The following is a 6,606-nucleotide window of genomic DNA, read 5'->3' on the forward strand; positions in this document are numbered from 1 at the left end:
CATCCATCCTTTTTTGTTGTTGTTACCTTCTGTTCCTCTGTATTGTTTTTATAACGGTTCTCTTTTGTTTCTTCATACAAGTCTTTGAACAGATGCATTTGGGGTTCTGATCCCGTTTCAGTCACTTTTCTGATGCCATAACAAATTATAGCTCCCAAACTACCATAGCATTGAGCCAGGGTAGTTAAAGCGGTGTCAAACTAGATTGTTTCTGCAGTGCAGATGCATCCTTTGAAAAGTAAATAGAAAACTGCACCAGATAGTTCATGAAATACAACTTCATAGCAAATTTCTTTTAAAATGTGTTTAAATTCACAGGGATTTGAGTTGTAATCTTTCATGGGCATCTAGTGTTCAATGAGACCAGCCATCTGGAATCTATGCTTAGTGCCTATCATTCCTTCAAGTTCTTTGGCTCACATTGAAATGGTTTTGGTCCATGGTTAGCTGCGAAGGCCCTCTAGTGTTGGCCAAGAGCGCAACCATCACCTTCCTACAGGTAACAATTTGGGCACATTTTCCAAGCTCCCAGATCCAACAAGTGAGTCTGGCGAAAAAATATTGCAGCGAGGAATGCTCTTGTTCAGTCTTCCAGCCAGGCAGCCAACCAAACAAGTCTCCAGCTCCATCTCCACTGCAAAAATAATCTCAGCATTCAGAGAAACCTTCCAAATTTCAGAGGAATCACATCCCATGTACCAAAAACCCAACAACAAAACACAAAAGATTCTGGGGTGGTGGAAAGGGCATTATAAACCACCACCACCACCACCATCATCATCATCATCATCATCATCATCATCTACTGAAAAGTATACTAGCAGAGGTTTTTTTTTTCTTTTGCAGGGGTGGGTTGGGGCTCACAAAAGCAGTCTTGGTGGGTACATACATTTCCCCTCCCTGCGCAAGAGAAAGTGTTTCTTTAGTCATCATTCACAGCTGTTTGGACAGCAATGTGTCTTTAGCATCTCAGTCGGCATCACGAACTGATTATAGACCATGGACTGCCTTTGCCTAGCAACAGAAGCACATTTTTCTCCGTTCCCTTCACCCATGTTGGGATAAATCTGATATGGAGGGGGAGATTGCCATAGGCAGACACAGAAGTGGTGGAACCCATGAAAGTTTACAATTTAAGATGAGATGGGGGCACTTGATTGAGAAGCAACCTTTTGGTGGGAATGCATACATTAAATCAGTTAATGAACCCCTGGCAAACCTGTGGTTCCTCCAGGAGTTGTTGGACTACAGTCCCCATGAATCTCAAACATTAATGGGAGTTGAAATCTAATATCTGGAGGACCTTAGGTTCTCCATCTCTGTACTAAGGAGCAGGGATGAAGTGGCAGTTCCTTTTTCAGAGGCGATGGCCTGGCCTTGAACATATGGCTATGGATGCTTATTGTGCATGCTTCACTATTTGTATGTACACATCTCTTTGAGATAGCCTGGTTTAAGCATGCTGAATGGTCTGGGACCAAGCTCCCTCCAAGAAGATATTTTCCCATAGGAAAGTATGCTATGAAGGGATGTCAATTAGATAATAGTTGCATTTCTTCAATTCACCCAGTAATGTAGTAGAAGCAAGCAAGGCACCTGCAGCTTCATTTTTCTCCAGCCTTGCCCATCTTGTCAACTTATCGCCTCTACTTGCCATATGATATACTTTAGCCCTCGGACAAATTATATCAGCTTAGATGGACAACAGAGCTGAGGAATGAAGAAGGCAGTAAGGTTGCTTATCTTCTGATGCATCTAGAGATAGAACACAATGTTTATATTTTCTGATGGTGGATCTGGTAACTAAATAGGTATGTGCACTTTTGGGGGATCTGAGAATGACTGTCTCACATGCAAGTGGACAGTGAGAAAAATGGATGGGGAAAAAATAAACTCATTTGAGATATGGTGCTGAGGATACCATGGATGGTCAAAAAGCCAAACAAAGGAGTCATAGATCAAGCCTGGAATCTCCCTGGAAGCCAAGATGACGAAACTGAGGCTATCGTACTTTGGCCACACCATGAGAAAGCAGGACTCACTCGAAAAGACATGTAATGCTTGGAAAAGTGGAAGGCAGTAGAAAGAGAGGAAGAGCGCATGGCAGATGGATAGACTCAACCAGGGAGGTCACAAGCCTGAATCTGCAAGACTTAAGCATAGCAGTGGAGGACAAATGAGCTTGGAGATGTCTCGTCCACAGGGTTGCCATGAGTTGAAGCTGACTCTAGAGCAGATAACAACAACAACAATTGATGTGATGTGTGAAAGAACTATGGTATAGTTGGCCCGTCTTATCCACAGATTCTGCATCCATGGCTTGAAAATATATATTTTTTAAAATCCAAAAAGTCAACCTTAATCGTGCCATTTTATATAAGCCACACCAGTTTATGATGCCATTGTATATAACGGGACTCAAGCATCCATCGATTTTGGTATCCACAGGGGGGTCCTTCAACCAAACCCCGGCCGATACCAAGGTCCCGCTGTACAACTGATCTTATTAGGGGTGCTGCTGGTGAGCGGAGTATTTGAAAGCACATGCCATCCCTGCAAGGGAGAAGAAAGAACTGACGACACAGCAAGTTTTTCACTGATTGCTATGTACTTAATGCTTGATATTCCAAGCTGGACAGTGATGACAGAGAGCATGTCGAGTAATTGCAAACTAATTGCCATTTAGTTAGGCTCTTGTTCCAACTGTTCTTTCCCTGTATGACTTGTCTGATTTGCAAGTGTGCGTGTGTGTGTGTTGTGCATAGCAACAACTGTCAAAGAATAAGAATAGCATCTACAGGGGCGTGTGTATTTGGAGTTGCAAAGGCTAGAGATATAAATTGCCCACGTTCCAAAGAAGAACCCTGCCAAGGGTCTGGAACAATCCTTCCTCATTCTTGCCCAGCCTCGCACAGTGTGCCAAGTACATTTTCAGGCACGTGCCAAGCCCTGGTGGGTTAATTGCTAGGCATCATTCTTTCAGCAACTAAGTTTGAAATACAGCATTCCAGATGACTAATTTCGAAATAACTCTCTCATCACGTTGCTGAAAGGGTGGCCATGTTGAAATGTACAGACTTGAAAAAGCTCACTCTTACCCAAAGACTTAAATATGTGTGCATTTTCTTCTGCCTCCTGGTTGCGTCTAGTAAACGCATAGCCTCCAACTGTCCCAATTTGGCAGGGATAGACAATTAATCCTTGTCATCCCACTTGTTCCATCTGCTTTTAAAATGTTTCTGTCTCTTCCTTCTACTCTCCCACTTTTTCCTCAGCTTACTTCAATTGCTGCAAATTGAGTTCAAAGTGTAAAAGTAATTTGCATTCAATTATTTCAGTAGGAGGAGAGGAGAGGAGAGGAAAGGATCTAGTCCCAGTAGGTTCAGGCAAAAGCAAACTGCTGCAGTATCTCCTAGCTTGTGTGTCCTTCTTCCTCATTGATAAACTCTGCTCTCCAAAGAGCAGAAGTTCCTTTGTTTGTGTGGAGTATCTCCATTTGAACAACATAAAAAGAAAAGGAGGTTGTTGGGAAGAAGGAACCCAGCGACACCTTTGACACCAAATGGTTGATTTCAGCATACTTTTTCTTGGATATCAATCTGCTTCTTCAGATCAATATTACAGCTGACATTTGTGTGCAATTAAATAGTTGTGGAAGTGGGATCAGAATGTAATAGGATATGGAAAGATGCAAATTGTGTTTGGATTTAAAGATAGTGTAAGACAGTGCAGACCATTCAGGTAGGTAGTTTGTAGTACAGAGGTGAAAAGGCAATAAATCTACTTACCAAAACACAGCTTGCTTGGAATCAGAGATTCTTCTGAGAACTCTTTGGTTAAAATTGTAATTGTGAGAACATGTATATTGATATATGATGTGTGCCAAGGAACCATTATCTCAGTTTATACCATGTGAACAGGAACTTTTTCCTTTTCAGGCTTCTTACTTTCCATGCAAGGAACGCAACAGTAGTTGGGCAGAGCTAGTCTGACCCCTCTTTGCCTGATGAAATAAGCAACGTTTGATCAGGGTTTAACTTTGCTTCTTCATGTAAGGTGAGCTGAAGGTAGTCATTTCTGGAGAACTAGGGTTTCTTTCATCTACATATCCTTTATCCATGGATTCAACCATCCATAGCTTGAAAATATTCCCCCAAAATTTTGAATTCCAAAAAGCAAACCTTGGCCTCATTCACACTACATAATAAAACCAATTTTTGAGTCGAATTGATGAAGCGATTTAGCACCGAATTCACACTATTCCGTCTGCCATCGAATCTGTCCATTTCAATTTACTCCACTTCACATTCACATTCATCAAAAGGATTGAATCAAAATGGAGTTGTGTCACAAGGAACCGAATCCAATCGACAGCGCGTTCACGCTTGCGCTGAATCGATTCATTTAAAAAGATGCGGGGAATGGCACAGATTTGGAAGAACCAGTTTTACAGGGTTTAGTGCTGAACACAAACCCTGGCAAACTGCGCCAGAAATCCGCCGCAAGTGCGAACAAGGGCCCTTTAAACCGGTTTATTATGTAGTGTGAACGAGGCCTTTGATTTTGCCATTTTTATATATGGGACACCATTTTAGTATGTCATTATACTTAATGGGATTTGAGCATCCATGGATGTTGGCATCTACGGGGGTCCTGGGACCAAACAAGGGCCCACTGTAATTGTGTGACAGCAGCCCAATTCTTATCTCTGGTGCAGAGTTTAGAAAACAGCAAGGCTACACTTTGACCTGTGTGCAGACTTAGATTGTGAATCACTTCCTACTCAAAGCAATGTGAAAGCATCAACTTGTGAAACAGCATTTGGAACTGGGTGCTAAATTCTTGGTTGTGTAAAAGGACAAGAGAATTTTGCTTGAGAATCTCAAAGGCAGGATGTGGCAGCCAAAATGTCCATTAAAAGCTGCATGGGAAATACGAAGTGGCAAAGCCAATGTGCCCACTTGGGTGGAGACCTGGACAATAATAACCTCTCTCCGTGAACGAATGGCACTTGTGCAAAAAAAACCATGTAAGTATGACTCCCACTACTATGCATCCCCCTGATTGAGGATAAATAAACACACCCAACACCTTTTCAGCTTTAATCTCTTGCGATGTCACAGAGAGTGAGACCAGAGAGGCAGTTCAACACAGGTCTGTAGTTTATTGACACACACTGTAAGCACAGCACAGTCTTTGCTTAGGATATTGTTTTACGGCGTGCATCGTACATACAGTTTGGAAAAGCACCACTTGGCACCAGGGATGCTCCTTGGGCTGCTGTGGGTGTGCCATGCAGAAGGTAGCCTCATGCAAAGGTTTGGAAGGCTATGGATAAGGATGCTAAACAGATGACCAATTTCGTTAAGCTGCCTTGCTAATACTGCAGCTTGCAACTCCAAATCAGCCTCCCTCGACCTGATGCTCTCTAGATGTCTTGTCCTACAACACCCATCAGCCCTCGACCCAGCAGGACCTGCTTCAATGGCACATTCAGTCATGGCTAAAGATTATCCTGATTGTTCTCTCACGCTACACAGTGATAACAGTTTGATACTGCATTTGTTATTGTTGTGTGCTTTCAGGTCGTTTCCGACTTATAGCGAGCCTAACGTGAACCTGTCTTGGGGTTTTCTTGGTAAGCTTTGTTCAGAGGAGGTTTGTGATTGCCTTCCCCTGAGGCTGTGACTTGTCATGGGTTTCATGGCATAGAATCCTAGAGTTGAAAGAGACCTCAATTGCCGTCCAAACTCCATTCTGCCATGCAGAAATACACAATCAAAGCACTCCTGGCAGATGGCCATCCAGCCTCTGTTTAAAAACCTCCAAAGAAAGAAGCTCCACCACACTCAGAGGGAACGTCTTCCGTGGTCAAACAGTTCTTACCATCAGGACATTCTTCCTAATATTTAGGTGGAATCTCTTTTTCCTATAGTTTGAATCTATTGCTCCGTGTCTTAGTCTCTGGAGCAGCAGAAAACAGGTTTGCACCTTCTTCCCTATGGCATCCTTTCAAATATTTAAACATGGCTATCATATCACCTCCCAACCTTTTCTAAATATAACCAGCTGCCTAAGATGCTCTTCAAAGCGCATGGTTTCCAAACTTTGCATCATTAAACTGCCATGGCCACATCCCATTGAATTTGGCATTTGTACTTTGGTGAGGCGCTAGAGTTCTCCGGTGGAGGATTCAAATGTCTCACAAAGCTACAAACCTCAAGATTCCATGGTTTGGAGCCATGGCAGTTAAAAAGTGGCATGGAAGTGCTATCATTGTGTAGTGTGAAAGAAACCTGGCTCTGCATCATCCCTGTCGTCTTCTTGCAAAATACCGTTTCCCCCAAGAGCTCAACATTCAGAGAAACCTTCCCACATTTCAGAGGAATCACATCCCAAAGACGCAAGAGCAAAAGACACAAAAGATTCTGGGGCATGAAGTCTAGGGCTCATATGGGAAAATAGTCAATATTTGCTGGATTTCCTCATGTTCTATCAATACCATTCCCCACCCTAGCACCCTACAGATTTCTGTACTATAATTCCCATCAGTGCCACAAAAAGTTCAATAGTCAGTGATGATGGGAGTTACGTTACAAAACATGT

Source organism: Sceloporus undulatus, chromosome 6, assembly GCF_019175285.1.
Source record: "Sceloporus undulatus isolate JIND9_A2432 ecotype Alabama chromosome 6, SceUnd_v1.1, whole genome shotgun sequence".
Taxonomy (NCBI): domain Eukaryota; kingdom Metazoa; phylum Chordata; class Lepidosauria; order Squamata; family Phrynosomatidae; genus Sceloporus; species Sceloporus undulatus.